The sequence below is a fragment of the Esox lucius genome, chromosome 11 (genome assembly GCF_011004845.1).
Source record: "Esox lucius isolate fEsoLuc1 chromosome 11, fEsoLuc1.pri, whole genome shotgun sequence".
Taxonomy (NCBI): Eukaryota; Metazoa; Chordata; class Actinopteri; order Esociformes; family Esocidae; genus Esox; species Esox lucius.
This window is the reverse complement of record NC_047579.1, coordinates 25,873,044-25,892,904: the sequence shown is the minus strand read 5'-3', so window position 1 is coordinate 25,892,904 and position 19,861 is coordinate 25,873,044. Positions and strand designations below refer to the sequence as shown.

At 48.5% G+C, this 19,861-nt stretch overlaps 1 protein-coding gene across 4 annotated transcripts in view; it reads left to right on the top strand.

Moving 5' to 3' along the window:
* LOC105022924 (RNA binding protein fox-1 homolog 3) overlaps positions 1 to 19,861 on the top strand; it is a 377,689-nt gene that overhangs the window by 148,551 nt on the left and 209,277 nt on the right. For 3 of the 4 annotated variants that reach the window (XM_020051116.3, XM_010891694.4, XM_034295097.1), the window contains one exon: positions 8,635 to 8,690. The gene's annotated coding sequence lies outside the window, so the exon portion shown is untranslated. Of the gene's footprint in view, positions 1 to 8,138; positions 8,306 to 8,634; positions 8,691 to 19,861 lie in introns of those variants that run through there. The other variant, XM_010891693.3, reaches the window with a different exon arrangement.

Below are 19,861 nucleotides of genomic sequence, written 5' to 3'. Positions count from 1 at the left end.
ATATACCAAAACCTCTCGTCCATGGTGTCCTTTTAGCAGGAGCTAGCAGGGAATCTGATCCAGTCTTTTTTCTGGACCCAGTGAATGAGAGAAAATAAATGATTAGTTTTTATTGGTAATAAAACAAGTGGCACGCAGTACAACATCCTTAAGACTCTGTGTCTACAGGTGAGTAACCAATGGCCCTGATCCTAAAATGCTTCCCCAGCAGATCAGCTCACGGGCCAGACCTGTGTACAAATTAGATTATTTTTTTTATAGTACACTTGTCTGCATGTTTCATTTGATATGTCAAGAACCAGTTCAAAGATTTCAAGACGACACAGTGATGATTTCAAGACGACACATGTAAAGTGGAATCAAAACACAATGTCCAAGGTGTCTACACCCACATATAGAGCCCAATCAAAACACAATGTGAAGTCTATACCTGCATAATATGTCTAGTCGCACGAGTCGTTCTGTCATTACTTCCTGTGTGCCGTATATGGTACAGAGGGTACAATACCCCAACACTGGGACACGTGGTCACGTGGGTTGACAGTGGCCGATGTGTGGAACCGTCTGTTGTTGTGGATAAGCGTACAAGACTCTCTGCTGTGCCTGAGGATGGCCATGCGTCTATCTAGTCCTGGAGGCGGGCTAAGCTCAACGTTAAACAGTGAGGGGGAGGTACACCTTTGTGTGTGTGTGTGTGTGTGTGTGGCGTGTGCGTGTTCAGGGCAGCAGACGAGAGCCCCAGACCCTGCCTGCTTGCCTGCCTGTTCTCCCCCAGAGGGTCATTCAGCCCTTCTCCCAGCCTCTAATCCCGCCTGTCCGGGGGAGATAGGGGGAGCGGCTGTCCACGGCACACCCCGGGGCACCGCAAACACAATCACAGGCCTTTCACAGACACTTAACGGGGCTTTGCGCTTGTTCAACAAGGCAAAACGTGGCAGGAGGGATCAATTTAATACAAGGCCTGACTCGAATGGAAAGAGGGTAAATAAATAAGCAATGACCGGGAGGGCCGCCGCCACAATTTGTGCAGCGCTTGTCCACTTCCCCAAGTCCCTCTCTCCCTGTGTTAGGGCCACAGTGTCCGGGCCCCTCTTTCCCTGTGTTAGGGCCACAGTGTCAGGGCCCCTCTCTCCCTGTGTTAGGGCCACAGCGTCCGGGCCCCTCTCTCCCTGTGTTAGGGCCACAGCGTCCGGGCCCCTCTCTCCCTGTGTTAGGGCCACAGTGTCCGGGCCCCTCTCTCCCTGTGTTAGGGCCACAGCGTCCGGGCCCCTCTTTCCCTGTGTTAGGGCCACAGCGTCCGGGCCCCTCTTTCCCTGTGTTAGGGCCACAGTGTCCGGGCCCCTCTCTCTCTGTGTTAGGGCCACAGCGTCCGGGCCCCTCTCTCCCTGTGTTAGGGCCACAGTGTCCGGGCCCCTGTCTCCCCATGTGAGCACGTGCCGGAGAGAGTTGGGAGGTAGTGGAAGCAGCATCTCTTCCTCTCTTCGGGGTGCTATTTTAATAAATCACCGCTACCATCGCTTGCTACATTAATTCCCGGGGCCCGGAGCAATATCGTGGTACCAAACAGCGATCTGCACGAGGTGCTAAATGATGTGGGGGATCCCCCCGGTGAGAGAACAGAGACCCCCTGAATGCGCTCATCCTCTTGCCCGTTCCGTCGACGTGGCTGGCTCACACCCCGAGGCTCCAGCTGGGCAGGCCTTCTCGCCGGCCATCACGCCCGCCTGACATCCTAATCAACCGAGAGTGCACCAGGAGCCGCCGCGGCGCACATACAAATGACTGGCGCATACTGAACATGTATAGGTAGGAGGGGTGTCAGCTGACCTGGAGACCCATCGCCAGTGCATCTCATACCACATTATCCACAAGCCCCTCTTCACTGGCTTCATTAGTTTCACCCATACGGGGACTGATGGCTGCAGCCTGCACTGCACGTACTATGTACAGGCACGATAGAAATCCCGGGCCAACGTGTTCAGGTTGGAAGTTTATATAAGGCGCGAGCAGGACGCTTACAGCCTCGGGAGGATTACTTGTTTTTCGTTTGTGTTGCTGTATTGAGACAATGGGTTGAACCCTATCGGTGCCGTCCTTCCAGTCACATCAAACCGTTCCAGTAAAGCTCTGGTCGGGTAGAATTGCGGCGTAGTAGCGCTGTGCGCTCTCAGGTTTCCGAATGAGTGCCGGACGCGTGGGAGGCAGGTGTATCAACACAAAGACTGCATTAACGTGGCGGTGGCATAGGTTTGATTGAATCTGGCCCTGGGTTGTTGTGCCAGAGGTGGACCAGGTAGTCGTACTAGGTCTTGTAGTCATAGTGATTCTGCTGCTGATGGAAGACGTGTACACGTTCCTTCAGCAAAGGTTCCCCGGAACCTGGCGCCATAAACCCCTTCCTTTCATTCATCACCCCCCCCCCCCCCATCGTATCAGGAATGCTGAGACAGAAAGAGCAAAACAGGGAGAGACAAACGGAAGGAGAGAGAAAAAGAGAGAGAAATAGAGAGACAGAGACGTACCGATTCACCACCCAGAATGCCGCTGAGAGATTATACCCTTCTTTCTTCACGCAGCGGGGGAATGGCCAACCGCAAATGGGGCGCCTGGGAGTGTGTGGCGTGCCGTGAATGATAGCGTGGTGCGCACTCCAAACACTGACCCCAAACTCTAGGACTCCTCCTAATGTCCTAATCTATCACTATTCCCGTCTTCGTCGGGGGCTCGGAAAGTGTGGTGCCGGGAAGGACAGCGTGAATCACGTTGTCAGGGCGTTAAAGGGTGACAGCCTGGGCCAACCCGCAGAAACTGTTAAAAAGACTTGTGAAATATGTAAAAACAGTAGTGCATGGCGGTTGATTTATCGGAATATCTCAGGTGCTGAAGAGTTTGGTGCTCCAGGGACCAGACGTTAGAGCATCCTTCAAGTCCCAACGCAGTCTTTTACTTTTTATTTTTAAATCATCGCTTAATTATTTACCGCATGTGTGTGTGTGCTTACTTCTTCCGAACGCATTTCCCCCGAGCCTCGTCTTGAACCTAACGTGATTGTGGGAGTGTTCTACAAGGGGGGGGGGTGTCCCGGGTCATGTTGTTAATTAAAAACTTTGTACAACCGCCAGAACTCGCCGGGTCCACCTACTGTCCCGTGACCTGGGTAGTTTGACTGGAGGACACGACCTCATCATCCACTGTGCGATTCGATTGGACAGTGGACGGTTGGAGGCACCTGTGTAAGCTGGGATTCCGTTGAGGAATGTTGTGGAAATTTCTTATACAATGTATTCTGATTGTATAAAGGACAATTGATTTCTCCTGTCTTACCTACCATTTTCATAGAACTTTGGAATTTTAGAAATTGCCATCACAGGAACCACTAGGTGGTTATATTCGCTGAAACATTCAACGTATGAAGAGGGACAGTGCGTACATAGGTGCAGGTACGCTTGAACTTTTCTAAGTATTGACTGATGGTGACTGTGATGTTACTGGCATATCCAGGACCCTATTGATAACAATTCAAACTCGATATTGTTATTATTCTAATGATTATGTTGAGGTAATTAGCTAGGTCTTCACCAGCTTCTGCATCCACAGAATGATAGCTAGTGAACTGTGTGGGTGTTCAGTATGTACTTAGAATAAAGAAACGATCTGTACAAATGGCCCTCCCTATGGACCATTACATCAACCGTGGTAACAAATTAACAAAAGTCTTTTTTTATTTTCTTTTGCCTACAACGTATATTTGCATGCTGTCGACATAGAGACCTCAAACATTCTGAGCTATAAGTCAAAGTGAAGTATTTAGTGTATGTTTCGGCTGTAGTAGCATGCTATTAGACTGTAGCAGGTAGGCAGGAATACATTGGCCTAATGGAGCCACTCACCTGCATGCTTTATCAGGGAGGACATGACAGACAGTGACTGACATGCAGATGGATGCACAGATTACAAACACAGGCGAATGTCTATTATGGAGATAAACTAAATGAATCCCATCCACTTGGAAGATTGCACAAAGGTAAATTACTGCATTTAAATATGAAACTGAAATGTGGCAATTACTTGACCAAACATTCCCTGAACAAACACATTTCCTTGGGTTCCAGAGTAAACACTCATTATCCTGCCAAAATGACAATAGGATATATACATTTGGTAGAAATAAATTACTAAGTATCCAGCATTAATCTATATTGGGAAAATAGGAATGCACCAAACATTTTGAAGAATGTAGGCTATATAATGTTATGTGAACAGGGACAGGCAGCATTCTTGGACGCCTTTGTTTGGCCCACCTGCAAAGCCCTTAAAACACATACTACTATGGAAATCAATAAGTACCTCATTCGTAATCTCTTCCTGTACATCAACTGTTTCACTGCAGTATTTCACGGTCTACAGAGTCAATTATGAATCATTACCGGTGGGTAAACTTTACATCAGTCCATACCATAGAACCAGACGCTGTCTGGAGATGAAGACGCAGCGTTGAATAGTAATGCCATCTACAAAGGAACTGGAGACAGCATGGTTGGCAACACAGTGCCCACAGCCCGGCTGCCCACCTGCCTGGCTGCCCACTTGCCCACCTGCACATAGCCCACCTGCCTGGCTGCCCACCTGCCTGGCTGCCCACCTGCCCACAGCCCACCTGCCCACCTGCCCACAGCCCACTTGCCCACAGCCCACCTGCCCACTTGCCCACCTGCCCAGCTGCTGTGTTGAACACGCATCGCTTTGAGGATGGTGAATAACGGCTTGCGCTGGTTGTCCTGCTTATGCCACACGTTAAGCCACCCGTGCCTGTAAGTAGGCAACCTTTTCCGAACCCCCTCTTTATCTAAAGAAACCCCCTCCTCATTTCCCCCCAACCATTAAACGGCATCTGAGCATCAGACTTAATTGATGAAAGAAGGGCCTGTCTTAATTTATAAGCAGGCATCCACCAAACTAATCTGGCGGTGTTGTGAAGTCTGTCCTTTCCATTAAGTGGGACTCACATTATCGCCTAATCAAATTACAGTCATTTAATTGTCGCCCTCCCTTGAGGGATTCCGTGATAAAAGGAGACCAGTGTTTGCTGCAGGGGATGTGTGCAGATTGAACAGGGCCTGTGTCATTATGATATGAATTTTTTAATAACCAAAGCATTTACCGTCATTTCTTTGCTTTGAAGCTTTGTTAAAGATGACGTTGAGTTTGCCATTTTCTCCTGTCTCCCAGCTCAGAGTAAACCTAACACCGTGGAGGTTAAGTGTCTAGCTTGAGGGCACTAGGTGACCCCATGAAGGATTGACCTCAGTAATCTACTGATCACTGGTCTCATTTCTTAATCACTACCCTGAGGTGTGTGTGCATGGGTTGTGTGTGTGTGTGTGTGTGTTTGTGTGCGTGTGTGTGGGTGGTGTGTCCCTAGACCACCTGTGTTAGCTCTGTCCCCGCGTTGTGGTTCAGAGGCATAGCTGGCTGCCATCACCAGTCAACCTGTGATTAACCGTGGAAGTCATCGCGTGGACGGGGACCGCTCTGTCCGCCCAGCACACCGTGGGCCCCACAGGGGTCCCCATGGCAACCAGAGTGAAGTATACCCCCGCGGACACTCGCCACCGGCAACCGCCGATGACGCCACCGCCCGCTGTCCGCCGACCCGTCCTGGGGGCGGGTCGGTGGGGGGGGGGGGGTCCCCGGGCGTGTGATAAACGGAGGAGCGTGGGATCGTTTGTCGAACTGATGGAGTTTTATCCCTTGCCCTTTCAGAGCAGCCAAACAGTGAAGAGAGAGAGGGAGGGAGAGAGAGGGGAGAGGGAGGGAGAGGGGAGAGGGAGGGAGAGGGGAGAGGGAGGGAGAGAGAGGGGAGAGGGAGAGAGAAAGGAGAGGGAGGGAGAGAGAGAGGGAGCCACGGCCAAGCGTGACAGGTTAACCCAACAGTAATAGAATACTCCTAATGTTCAGGCCTGGGCAACGGCCAGCGATCGAAGCCACCGGCCAAACATCCACAACGGCCAGACGTCCGACCCCACTTGGGCCGTGCTCTGGGACCAGGTCGCCCCGCTTTGTGGTTGTCACAGGGAGAGGCAAGGACAGAAAGGGCACTTTGATGGCTTAATAGGCGCTTTGATAGCGTCGTAGGGTGGAATGAAGCGGGTGACAAAGCGCGTTTACAGGGTATTAGGACAAGGAAACCAGCTGCACGATGGTGATGGAAGCCCACAGCGCATCTAGCATATGGGAGTTTTACCCCACACTTTAAAGGACCGCATTTTACAAGGGCATTTAAATGACAGAGACCACGGGAGGCGAGCGGCGGGTCTTCGTTACAGCGTTATTCAGTGTGGAAACACTTGAACAGGGTGTCCGTACACGCGGTAGAACATGCCCCGTGATCAAGCGCCGTGGAGCGGTCAAGGAGACGTTTGGGTGATTTTGTTGTCATGACGTTCAATTGAACATGGCCGCCTGTCGCCGATTAATCCTCGCAAGGAAACACTATCCTGCGAGGCCGGCCGACACTCCGTGCCGTCCAAGGTCTGTTTGTGTAGAATGGATGTTTGTTATCGTGCACCTTGGGTAGCCGTTAGTCATGTTTGAATATGGCTTTAATTAGCCCTGTGTATTCCAGAAGCGGCGGCTCACAGCCCTCTGTCCACAGCACCGCCGCCGCCGCCGCCATCCTCTGTAGCGCTGCTAATACGTTGGCGCCTCTCCCCTCCTCCCAGAAACATCAGCGCTCTGTGTGGTTAAGATAATAGCAGCGGCACACAGAAGACGTTAATTGAGGGGAGATAAAATGAGGAGACTGGGAGATGGGGAAGGTGTGGGATGCTATGCGTGTTGTGTGCGTGCGTGCGTGCGTGCGTGCGTGTGTGTGTGTGTGTGTGTGTGTCTGTGTGTGTGTCGGTGGGTCCGTGGATGTCTTTGTGGGGGTACAATGACCAAACACCCTCTTACCAATAACCAACTAGCCTAGTGATAGCGGGCATTACTCTCTCTAGCTTCTGCAGCCACCAACTCTTTTAATACCACTTCTTCCGATCATTAGTTTTCTTAAAATTAGATAATAAACTTAGTGGTGACCGTATAACCGCAAAAGAGAGAGTTGTACATCAAAATAAAAACTGCCGTTATAACCATTTTCAAATCCTACAAATATAGAATATGAGTTTGTGTGTGTATGTCTGTGTTTGTGTGTGTTGTGTGTGTGCGTGTATGTTGAATGAACAGCTGACTAAAGACACAACAACCGCTCAGTGTCCTACGCGCACAGCTGGCACATTGGCTCCTTCAAACGCTGTTGCTAGTGCAACTAGCCAGCACACTTTAGCTAGAGCTTTTCTTTTTTCATTGAAACCATTACTAAGGTTACAGCCAGTAACCAGCATCTGAACGGGCATGACTGTCATAGCCTTAACCTCATCTACAGCTTAACCCTAATCCTGACTGACCTGTTACAGTGTTGACATTTTAATGCGTTGTTAGATAGAGACAGTGGGGGAAAATGGAGGGAGAAAACACAAATGGGGGGGGGGGGGGGGTTGCCAAGGGATTGTGATCTGTCCGTCTTGTTCCTCCTCTCTACTGTGAGACAGGAAGACCGGAAGATGAGGTATTAGTGGGATCTGGTTAGGTCGGGCCCGGAAACTCATGGTGGTGTTTGGTCAAGCGGAATGTGCAGCTGGCGGGTAGGTAGGCAGGCAGGCATGAGGGTGGACGGGCAGGAAGACAGTCACCCAGGCAGCCGCCGGGCCTACGCGTAGCCACTCAATGTGGGCAGAACACAGGGGGAGCTGAGACGGGAGTAATCTGACCAAGCAGCTGAAGTGACAGAAGCTCCATTAATAGAGGCATATGTCTGGAGCACAGTGAGACGGAAAGAGAGAAAACAGACACTGTACCAGCCTGAGAGAAACGGAAGGGAGAGACAGAGCAAAAGGGTGAGGGGTAAAAAGAAAACAGTGCCAGTCACTGTAATTGCTTCAATGCCACTGGGAATGCTCACATTCATTTGAATCATGCTGTACTCTCTCTCTCTGTCTCTCTCTTTCTCTGTGTTCATAATTAAGGAGGGGGTGTGGAGGAAAGGGAGGGCGCACTAGTGGGTGGGACTGAGGTGCGTGGGGTGGAGTCGGGTGGGTGATCCTGTGTGTCCTCCTCAGTGTGTTGTGCTAGCGTACGCCGATGAGCGCGATAGCTTTCCAGTAGAATCAGCCTGAGCGCCAGTCCGTGACTGTGGCCTGGGTAGAGGAGCGCGGTGGGGAGAGGAGCACACCGCACAGCACTGAGAAGTGAGGGCGATAAGGAGGTAGGCGGACCGCAGCTCAGACCTGTCAGATGTGATCGCGCTCCGAGGCGCTCCGTACGGGTCTCTCCCTTCATACATTTCCCTAAGACCGCACAGCTCCTCACAAACCCCGTCTTTTGTCGTTTTGCCCTCTCCTCCTCGCAGCTTCGTGTTTTTCCTAGCCTCCTCCTTGTTTATTTCTTTATTCTGTCTTGTTTGGTGCGTGCGCGCTGGGTGATGTTCCCCTCCTCCCGCCTCTTTCCGCCTCCTCCTCTTCTCTCCTCCTCTCTCTTTGCCGCTTTCACAGCCTAGTTTTCTTTTTTTTTTCTCTCTCTCAATCTTGTGTGCAGGTTGTATCTGACAGAGAGAGGACTGCCGCCACGCTCCAGCCCCGCTCCAACCCACTGTGAGTATTCTCATGCTAATTTGCCAGCTTCGTCCTTCCAAACGTCCATTTGTCTTTTATTCGGAACCGCTTTAATGTTCTCCATTGCGGGTTGCTGAGAATGCGGTTACGGGGAAGACAGGGAGAACGGGGGGTAGAGAGAGAGAGAAAGAAAGAGGAGGCAATAAACGGGAGAATGTGTGCTGTGAGAGGAGCCGCTGGTGCTGTGAAGGATTGTGGAAGGGGAGGGGGGCGGGTCTTGGTGTGGTAGATAGTTTTGTGTGTGTGAATGAGTGAACGAGTGAATGATTGGGATATTGTTCATAGCAAGCGCGGAGTAGGTCAGCAGACTGAGGGCGAGTTCTTTCCGCGATTAACTCAACTTCTTCTGAATTCTCTCACTTTCCTCATTGCCTCTTATCTGTTGTTGTTTCGTCTTTGCTGTCCCTACGGGCTTAGGAGTTACTATTCCGAAGATGTCTTGTAGTAATTTGGACGGTCAATACATGTATGACAAGCAGAGTTTTTAGGAACGTAAGATGCGCGCGTGCGCGTGTGGTTGTTTGTGAGTGTGCATTGCAAGATAATTCAGTATCCTGTATGGTTCAGAGTTGTGTGTCCTCTGTTTGTAGCTACGTGTACTTGTCCCTGCTAGGCCTCCTGGGGGCATCTGTTGTGAGGGACATGCATGTCATTCACATGTCTTTATACAGTAGGCTTGCTGTATGTGTTGTAAAGGGTAGTATGTTAGTGTCCAATCCCACCAGCTGCCCCCAGATCTCAGTTGAACATTAGCCCGCCCACGTGTGTGTGTGTGTGTGTACCTGAGCTTGTGAGAGGTGTGTGAGTGTGTGTGCGCGCTTGCGGGTGCTCGCACTTGCACCTTGTGTGTGAGTGTGTGAGTGTGAGTGTGTGTGTGTGTGTGTGTGTGTGTGTGCACGCTTTGTGATTGTGTGGAGCAGGTAAAGGTGGGGGTGTGCTCTGTGTGGGTGCTGAGATAAATGGAACCAGTGACACACCGCTATGCCCAGGCTAATGGGCACGCAGGCCAATCAGAGGGCACAGAGTTCACCATGTAGACCGCTGTGTATGTCCGCACAACAACACCTTCCTCTCAGGGCTGGGTAACAATAGGCCTTACAAGCCCTGTGTGGATGGGACTAAGCATTACTAGACATGTTGGTTATGTAATTATTATCCCAGCATGGACGTCGTTCCAAAGAATTGTGCGCATGGGATACTGCCCTTGAAATTATTCTTCACATCTTTTTTTATCCACTCTCACGACGGAAGCCCAACTGTGTTTATTCTAGGTGCGAAGATATTTTCAGTATTTTAGCTGCCTGTTTGTTGACATCTCTCCTAATAAAAATGTGAATAAAAACGAGCGTGTGAATGTGTATTTCACAGACGTTCAGCTACATGCTTTGCCATCCATGGCGTGCTACTTCATTGGACCGAGTTTTCACAATCCGTAGGCACAGTACTCTTATTGCACAATAAGGCCATAATCAACTGATGTTCAGCTTCAATTCACTGGCACCAAACATATTAACAGAATAATTCACTGCTGAATTTAATAAACACAGGCCATTTCGATGAAATATATATGAGCAGCACTTTGTTTTATTCAATATTAATTGATCAAATCTGTTCAACATTTTCTTCCTGGACGTGCAAGGAGTACCTGTCCAACTCTGTATCATCTCGGAAATGTTGCGTATTCCACATGCATTGGCATTATCAGTGTAACCAAAATATTCTAGGTTGTTTTCACTGGAATTGTTACCCTGATTGTATCAATTACCACAATGGCATGGCTAAAATCACCCGTGTGTTGATTTGTGCTTTTCCACATAATTATATTATCTGAACCCCCCCCCCAACAGTAAAAGTAATCCTATCCAAATAGGGCTGTTACTGAGTTCGCCGCATGTATATACTGTGAGCTTCTTGCTGAAAGAAAACCTCTGCTTTGTAATGTAATCAAATTCCCTCAACAACCCGCTAATTTAAGGAAATTTGAAATGCGAGGAACATTCTGTGGTGGATTCATTTGGCAGTTGGAAACGGATTGATCTGAAGATAGCAATTAAGCAGAATGCAGAAGCTAGGCATCTGGTGAAGCAGAGGACCCCGTTGGCTGGCAAAGCATTACCATGTATGTCCCATTTCCACATGATGAGCCCGACAATGGATTCTATCTCCAAGCTAAACAGTGTCTGTTGCAAATGGGATGTATGGAAGAGGTGTTTGCGTCCTTGTGTTGTTTGTTGATTTCCATGACCTGGCTGGTGCTTGGTGATCTAGCCTATTGGTCGGATTAATGATAATAAGGTCTAATATGTGCATTCATATCCAGGCAGACCTGCTTTTTCTGGCCCTTAATGAAAATGAATAGTCACCGCAATTCCCTGGAACGATAGCAGGCGACGAGCTATGCTTTCTAAAGTGAGCCGATAAAAATGAGAACCATTCCGCCAATTACAGAAGATTAGGTTACCCTCCACCAATCTGAATCCTTAAATCCCTTCTGTTTGTACAGCTCTGCATGCCAAATGTAATTCAGCCCCAAGATCTGGGTGGAATAGCAATAAAAAGGTTAAAAGTTCTGAGTGAAACCCTGTGGTAAAAATAGCCAGACGAGTTAAAGCACATGATAATTGACATAGCACTGTATTGCACTTGGCTGTAATTAAGTGTGTAACAGAGGTTGTCAGTCGGAAGGAGGATTGAACAGACTATCCTCGCGTATTTAACACGCTGGAACGTTTAACATGTCATGCTAGCCTTTGCTGAGGGTGCTTCTGGGTTCGCCTGGCTTTGTTTGCTTTATTTATCTGGGTCTTGTGCTTTACAGCTCCGGTTATACGCTTTGTACTGGTTCTTGATCCCACTGTACACAACAGAACGTATTAAGTATCTATAGAAACTATTGTCTCCGGTGTGCCTCGGAAAAAGCTTATCTTCTATTTTTAGTCGGCTTCTCCTCATTGTTGCCTGGGTCGCATGCTTACGTCTTTGCCGGTTGTGCCATAAAGTATCTGCGCTTCATCTCCACTGTGCCGGCAGCCGGAGACATCTCCTCACCCACACGTTAGTGATCTATGAGCCATATACCAGAGCCTCTCGCGCTCCCCTTCGCCACCCTGGAACCCTCTCCATATGACAGCACCTATATGTTGAGAGCTCAATATTAGCCTAATGTGCTAACAGTTTATTTCACATCACTCAGCAGCACTTATCACAGAGCTAGACAACAACCGGTACATGCTGAACTCCAAAAAAAAAAAAAATAGTCATAAAGATAAAAATCACATTTCACTAGAGGGTGCTTGTGTAAGAGTAATGTTTGCTGTGAGCAATCCTGCCACCTCATTGAGATGGGAGGGAGTTCTGGGTGGCTAAATCAATTTGTGCAAAGGCCGTCTGTGCTAGTATTGGTTTTGTGATATGATCTTTGTTTTTTTAGAGGTCAGCGTATACACAACGACAAGGGCATAGAACCTGACCACTGCTGTGTTTCTTAACCCGGGAAACCATCCCCCGCCGGGGAATTGGTGGAAACGAAAGCTTTGGTTCTGAAGACGATCATGGTTTAACCGGAGCGTAACTTCCATTACAGTGGCAATTCGTTTCTTTTCCAGTCAGATCTTGATGGAGTGTCTGAGGTTAGAATCGAGAGTGGTCCTGACATTCTTCTCTGTAATTACTCAGTGATTTTGACACCGATCTTCTTTGCATGCCAAGAGTCGTACACATAATAGTAGCTAGCACACACCAGGGTGTGTGTGTGCGCATGTGTGGTAGTGTAATGGTGTCAATGGATTGAGGAACCTGACACCAGCAGGTCAACGGTTAGAGAGCTGTGGACAGGAAGAGAATATACATATATCCCATGAAAGTGTGTCAGCATTTCCATTGATCTCTGCTCATGTAGCCGAATGTGGAATGGATGAAAATGACCCACTACTTTCAAGGCTTATCTATTTTAATCCCATACTGTACATACCAAGGTCATTATTCTGCTTACGCCGCGTTCCTAAACGTTGCAATCAGTAATGGTGATTATTACACAAATTACCTGGGGATTGTTCATCCTTTCAGATGCCAACGGATCAACTCTGTACATTCGCAAGACATGTTTGCCACATTTTTCAAATTATTATAACGAACAGGAGAACTACATTTAGTAGACGTCGTGTTTTTGGCCGTGGAGAAAACGACTGTAGCTCGTGCGGCTTATGATTCGTGGTCTATTTCTAAAAGGTTCCCTGCTGTGCTGTATCCTATCAACTCACTGGCTAATCAACCCTAGCTGTAAAACATTACATTGTTGGCCGTAATAGGTGGGAGGGGGAGCAAAGGTCCCCCGCATTTAAAGTCTCTCTTATCTCCGACTGCCTTTAATTTTCCTATATTGCCTGGAGCCGAGCATCATGGGAAACACAGGAGGACACTGAGACACATTTTTAATTAAGTACAGTTTTAGCGTCGTCGGATTTCTAGAAGCACAATGGGAGGAAGGAGAGGCAGAACACAGGGCCTTTTTCCTGTCTCATTAATCACAGTGCTGCTACCTTGTCTGATACCGCGGTACAGGGGAGAGAACCGGGCTGCAACTGTAGGGTGGAATATTTGAACATCTCAGCGCTGATGTGTGCAAAGCGGAGTACGTGTCTGCAGGGGAGGCTTTGAAATTCCATCCACTCCAGCCCTTTTAACTCAGCGGAGGGGATGTGTGTCTCGCTCCAGTTGGCCAGTGGCTGTTACAGGGGGTGGTGGTGGTTTGGGGGGGGGGATTCTGTGCGTCTACCCCCCCGCCCCCGACATCACTTCACCGGCCTGCTTTGTGTCGGATAGTTTTAACGTGAAATTGCTTTTTCTTTCAAATTCCCCCCCCCCCCCCCCGGAAACGCAAGTGGCCACGAGATGTTACATCCCTTAATGGCGTGTTATTGTTGTTCTTTCGTAACGGGGCCTCGGCTTGTGAGCGGCGGATTTCCGTGTCGTGCTAAGGTTACGGCCTGCTATGTTTCCCCTGCTGCCCGCCTCTGCCCCGCTTGCGGTCATCGCAGATCCCGCGCGAGGCTTTCAGCGGTGCCCATGGTAACCCTGCTGAACAATGTATCAACACCTCAGCCTATGATTACTCTATGCATTAGCACAGCTTACATTTAATTTGTCGGCGGGGCCCGCCGGTAAAGCTGGGGGCCCGGCCTATCAGAGGCACTTTGTAAAGGCCCATAAAGAGCCTCCTATGGTGATCCTATCAGTCTGACACACTGTCAGCAGACACACTCTGTTAGTCAGCAGCACTGACTGAGGGCTGCGGCCCTGCTGAAGCCCAGGCGCCAGTGCCCCGGCGCTCCACTGGGGCCAGGCTGCCGGGATGGTGGCTCCCCACCTGCCAATCAAACACCCTGCCAGGACTGCGACCTCTGGCCCCCTGTTGAAATGGATGCCCTTCGACAGGTGATCCGACAGACAGGACTGTGTGCCCTCATGTCCTCAGTACCACAGGCACCAGCGGGTAAAAATAGCTTTTTTTGATGTTGGCACAGTAGACTTGATTTGTCAGGCAATTCTGCAGCTGTATTCCCATGTATGGGCATTCCCATCGATGCATCCAAAGCTGCTTCTGGTTTTTCTTAGAAAGGTGCTGCCACATCACATGGCCTTTCGCTTCTAGCCTTCTCATTGTTATTCCGGATCTTTTTCAGCGTTATCCGTTATCATGGTGACATCCACATTTCAATTTTTCAGAATGAGTGTTCTAACTGAAAGGAATTGGCACATTTTGCTCAGAAGCTATTTACCAGTCTGTTCTTGTTTAGCAATACCTAACCAAAAACATAACCAAACCAAGTGATGTAGTCATGCTTGGTGTTGTCATATTTGCAAGGAATATTGGATCAAATGCTAAACTCACTTCTAACAATGTGAATACCTTTGTGATGTATGTCTGTAAATAAATCGCCATGTACAATGCAATTAGTTATTATTTGTATTAGTATACATTTAGAAAATCTTTTTTCATACATTAAGAATTGGACTGAAATGAATGTCCCATTAGGTCGAATGTATGCAGACATATGGAACATCCTGACTGGTTTAGCACCATACCTACTGTGTTAGGGAAGGTCTGCCTAATTGTAAAAGGTTTACCTGAAAATGGCTAATGTGTGCCTTGCTTCTTCCCAGTCTTCAGGGAGAGTGGCTCCTTGCTAGTAGGTGTATACACACTGTATGCATTCCTCTTGCCTTTTGAAAAAGTCGTTACTAGCTAGTATTTTTAGCTTTGCATTTGCATCTCTCCAAATGGCATGCAAAATGTCTTGATCTCGGGCCAGTCAAGGCTGCTTTTATCAGAGCTCACAGTACAGGTAGAAAAAAGGACTGTTTTAGAGTTGTTCCCAGGGAGAAATGTTTCAACCGGTTACAAAAAAACACAAAACAACAAAAAAAGAAGCACTTATGCTTCTGTGTGGCTTGAATTGGGAACCATTTTCATTTCAAAGGTTTCTAAATGTCTTGAATGGAACACACACAGTAAAGTGCTTTATAAATCTTCACAGACACTCTGACCTTGGTGTCACATTAGTTTAAAGCCTATTTGTTCATTAAGAGAATACTAGAGTAAGTGCTTCTTCTTCTGACAGGTTTAATACTCATTAGATCCTGTATCAGAAGGTCTTCTGGACGTCACTAAAGTCTCGTACGTCCCCCAATGATTCCTTTTTTGTTCACAAAGCTCTGCTATGCCGGCTTTCAGCATACGTCACATTGCGGTTAAGGTATAACAAGCGTCACGCACCTACGTTTGCATGGTTGGCTAACTCTTCAGGTCACTCTGGTCCATCCTAATCGAAGCAAATCAACTTTTATTTTTGATGCACTGCTTCGGGAATAACCTGTTTGGGCAGTCTAATGGTTGCAGTTATTTTGATTGGTTATTCTGTAATGTGACATTGAAGTGACGGGCATTGCTATTGTAGTGTTATGTCACGCCGATGTTATTTAGTTCATGTGTTATGAAGCTGTAAAAAGAAGTGAAATGTACAAAACCCTTCTTAATGAGACGCTGGTCTTTTTACTGGACTCCCTGAATGTAGAAGCCTCATTGCTTCATCACAGAACCCTGTAGGTGTCCTCGCCATTAAAATGACATGGGAGTCAATGGCTTACATGACTTTCAGCTCAACCACAATGAACGGATATCTAAGAAGGATAACGTATGTTTCTGAGGAGAAAAGCAATTTTCTTTTTCATAATGCTTGATACTTCCCTTGTCAAACCAGACTATCCAGACTCCCCATCTGTTATCTTAAACTTAACCATTCGTTCATTCTATTAATGGCACCCTGTGGACAAAAAAACGGGGGCACAGCCATTCCCCAGTGACACACCTGTGAAATATAGACTGATAATGCCTCTGCCACTTTCCTAACAGTGCTCTCCACCACCTCTACGTGACAGGCTGGCCCAGCGCATGTATCATAATGAGAGGATCTCAGCTCCGTCAATTAGGTGCACCTTAAGCTGCTGTCTGAACTTCTGTGAGGTTCATGGGGGGTGGGGGGGGGGGGAGAAAAGCCCCAGATGAAGGATTTTCACTTGACTCAGGGGAGCCGACAAGCGTTTTCCCTTTGAGCGCAAATAACATTCCCCTGGAATGTCAGCTCTTTTTCGACGTCCTATTCAAAGCGATCCCAGTGTTTCTACCTCTTCTGTTTGCCGGGTGTGTGTTAGATCAGTCCCGGAGGCGGAGGTTCAGAGAGGAGCAACCCAGCATAAAAACCGGCTCCTTCACCACCATCACCAGACAGCCTCTGAGACGGAGCGGAGGAGAAACCCGGTCGACGTCTCTGTCTCACCGGTTCACTTTGAATTATTTCATTACTTGCGCTTGAGACTTGAGCAATTATACCAGGCGCCGCGTATCTGTTAATTATATCTGACCTCACGTTGGCGCTGTTTTATTAATTGTTCGCCGAGATTACATTCGTAGATACTGTCGGTGTCATTCTTACTGTGCGGTATAATGGGAAGATGGAATATGTAGATTTAGTTTCCTCTCTGCTTAGCTGGATGGAGGCGGTCGTCACCTGGACCCAGTCTACCGCGCGTTCACCATGGCACCGGGGCCCCCCCTGGTCCGTCCTCTTATCCCGATGCCATGCCACTGTTGCCATTGGTTACCTATATGCCCCAGTGATGCCTGTGCACACAGGGATGTTTTGTTAATTCATAACTGATGTTCAGAGACCTCCAAACTCTCATCCGCCCGTCCGCCTGGTTTGCCGCATGCAGATGTTGCCAGTGAATTTCAATCAGCCTGGCCTCCGTCACACCGGCGCGTTTGAACCTCCTCCAGTGCACGTCTCTAAAACCTACTCCGAGTGTTCCCAGGCCTGTCTGACGTCCCCGTTGAGGGTTCGCAGCTTATTTGAATCCATTCCCTAAACGTGCTGCTGGTGTTGTAGCCTTTTCCCCCTTGTTTTTCTTTTTTTTTTGTTATCCATTATCATTTCCTTAGGCCTGTTTCCTCATTGGTATTCAGCTTGAGGTGGCAGGAAGGGCAATCTGTTTAGGGGGTTGAGGGGATGTCACCTTTGGGTTAAGCCTGCCTGGTCATCCTGGAACGCTGCGTGAGTGTTGGGACAGCTGGCCTTATAGTTAGTGAGTGTCGCAGTGGAGGAACCGGAGCTCACTAGTGGGTCCTCCATCCCTGCCTCCCTCCCCGTCTCCCTGCCTCCCCTCTTCCTCCCTGCCTATTTACCCGCCTGCTTGCATCCCTCCCTGCCCGCCTGCCCGCCTGCTTGCCTGCCTGCCTGCCTGCCTGCCTGCCTGCCCAGCTTGATGGGAGGGGAGAGGTGGAAAACTGGAGCTGCAGAGGTAAAGAGAGGGAGACGTAGAGACAGAGAGCTAGCGAAAGAGAGAGAGAGAGCAAGAATGAGTTAAGGCAAGTGCTAGGGCACTTCCAGTCTGGTCTTCTGCATGCTAATTTCACTAGCCGCCACAAGAGGGATCAACATCTGGCTGAGACGTGGCCTCTAAATCCATCAGGCTTGGATAAACAAAACCCCTACACCTTTGCATTACTCTAAAAAAGCTATGCTCTGTATTTAGAGCTAGCCAAATCAAGTCAACCTCTATAATAGCGCTGAATGCAGAACCGGCTGAATAAAGACACCAATAATATAAATGATTGCTATCTACGTAGAGCATGCTTGGTAAGTCAACCCCCATATTAGCTCTTTACGTGGGACTGACTGAATAAGGTCGACCTCCGTGATAGCACTCGATTTACAACTAGCTGAGTGAAGTCCACATATGTGATACAGCTCTGTACGTAGAATGAAGTCAACTTCCATGACATGCAGGCATGAGGGATGTCTGTCCTCAGTGGGTGCACATCCGTGGACAATTCAGCTAAGAGGTTAGACGCACTGACCTTATTATCCAGCAACATTAGAAATAACAAATAAATCCAGAGCTACTTTCACGAAAAGCTCTCCGGTTTAGTTAATTGGTGTCAGTGATGGTATTTCCACTGGGGAATGGCTGGTTTATTTAAACCAATTTAAATGTTTTATATTTTAATTTTTTTATCCATTACTCTTGTTTGACTTATGTGGGAGAACCTGACACTATTAGTTGCACGGCGCTGCTCAAATGTGGTTAGTAGTTCAATCCGTTGTCTGTCCGTTGAGTCCCTCTGTCCACCGCTGCCATCCCGTAAATTGTCTTCTCCAGCGGCCGCTGGACCGTTTCCTATGCATACATCAGACTCAAGTCTGGTCTCCCCGTGCCGGTCGGACAGAACAGCCGCCCGGCGCTTGTTGCCCGTGTCACGAGACGCAGAGTGATGGCGGGCCCCCACTGAAAGCTATCTCTATCCCAGTGGAAAATACACATGACAACAGGTTTACAGGTTCCAAATGAGAAGTCACCAGGAACAGGGGTGGGGGGTGGGGGGGGCACTCCGGATTGGTGCACACTGACATTGATACATTTCACCAGTCGTCCGGTGCTGAGATGTCTGCCGTGTGCTGTGCCTCGCAGCGGGGTGGGACCCCGTCACTCCCTCGTTATTTGGCAACAAAACGTCCACGGCGTGTGTTGGGAAAGGTTTCAGCCAACCACAATCGACTCCCTGCGTACACACGTCCCCCGTTAGGGATCATAAAGTGGCTCTACGGCTCAGCGTTATAGCAACGATGTAGTTAAAAAGCAGCTTCAGACACCACTTTAACCACACACAGAGGTTGAATAGAAAACAAAATAAAACAGTCCGTCAAAAGCCTTTCGTTTTGAATAGAGAGCAAATAAAATTAAATAGCACGGTAATGGCTTTCATTTTCCTCCAGACTCTTGAAATTGATGTGATGGCTTAATTTGACTCTGGCAGGTGGGATGTGATTGGCAACGTATATGGCTGCATGCAATTCCCCCCAAACAGCACGGTAAACTAGAAATAAGCAGCTTCTCAGCAACAACCATCCTGGACCATATGCATGTGTTGGAGCGCACGGCGACGTGTTCACAGTTCCGGCCCCCACGTTTACAACCCAAGTGCTGTTTTGATTTCACTGACCCTGAGATCGTTTCACAACACACAGTCAGTCGTAAATGAGCCCGTCTGTCTCACTGTTTGTCACGTCTGTTGCTTTGTGTCTACATGTCGGGTCTCTGTCTTGGTTCTCGCTCGGTCTCCTCAAGTCCTTCTCACTGTTTGTCCCTGTTGTCTGATTGACCACTGGGACTGTTTCGCCACTTAGATGTAGTGATTGCTGTCTGTTCAATGAGTTAGTCTCCCCCAGATTGAATTTGAGCCAGATTCCTGAACCTTCCCTCTTCCTTCTCTCACCTTCACAACGCACACACACACACACACACACACACACACCCTCACAACACACACACACACACACACACACACTGGCAGATATTCCACTTGAGTCATTGGGTAGTGTCCTGCCGTCTTATTCATATTCACCACCACTGTTCTACAGCTCATACCAGTTGCATCAGTAACCCTATAATGGACTGTCTGACTACTGCATATTATGGGAAATCAATCTTCCTTTTTGATGCGGCTTGTTCTGTGAGGCCAACACAAGCCTAGTAAAGATACGATGGCTTGTCTCATTTCAACGTGATACAGTATTTGATTGTGGCTGAGTTTG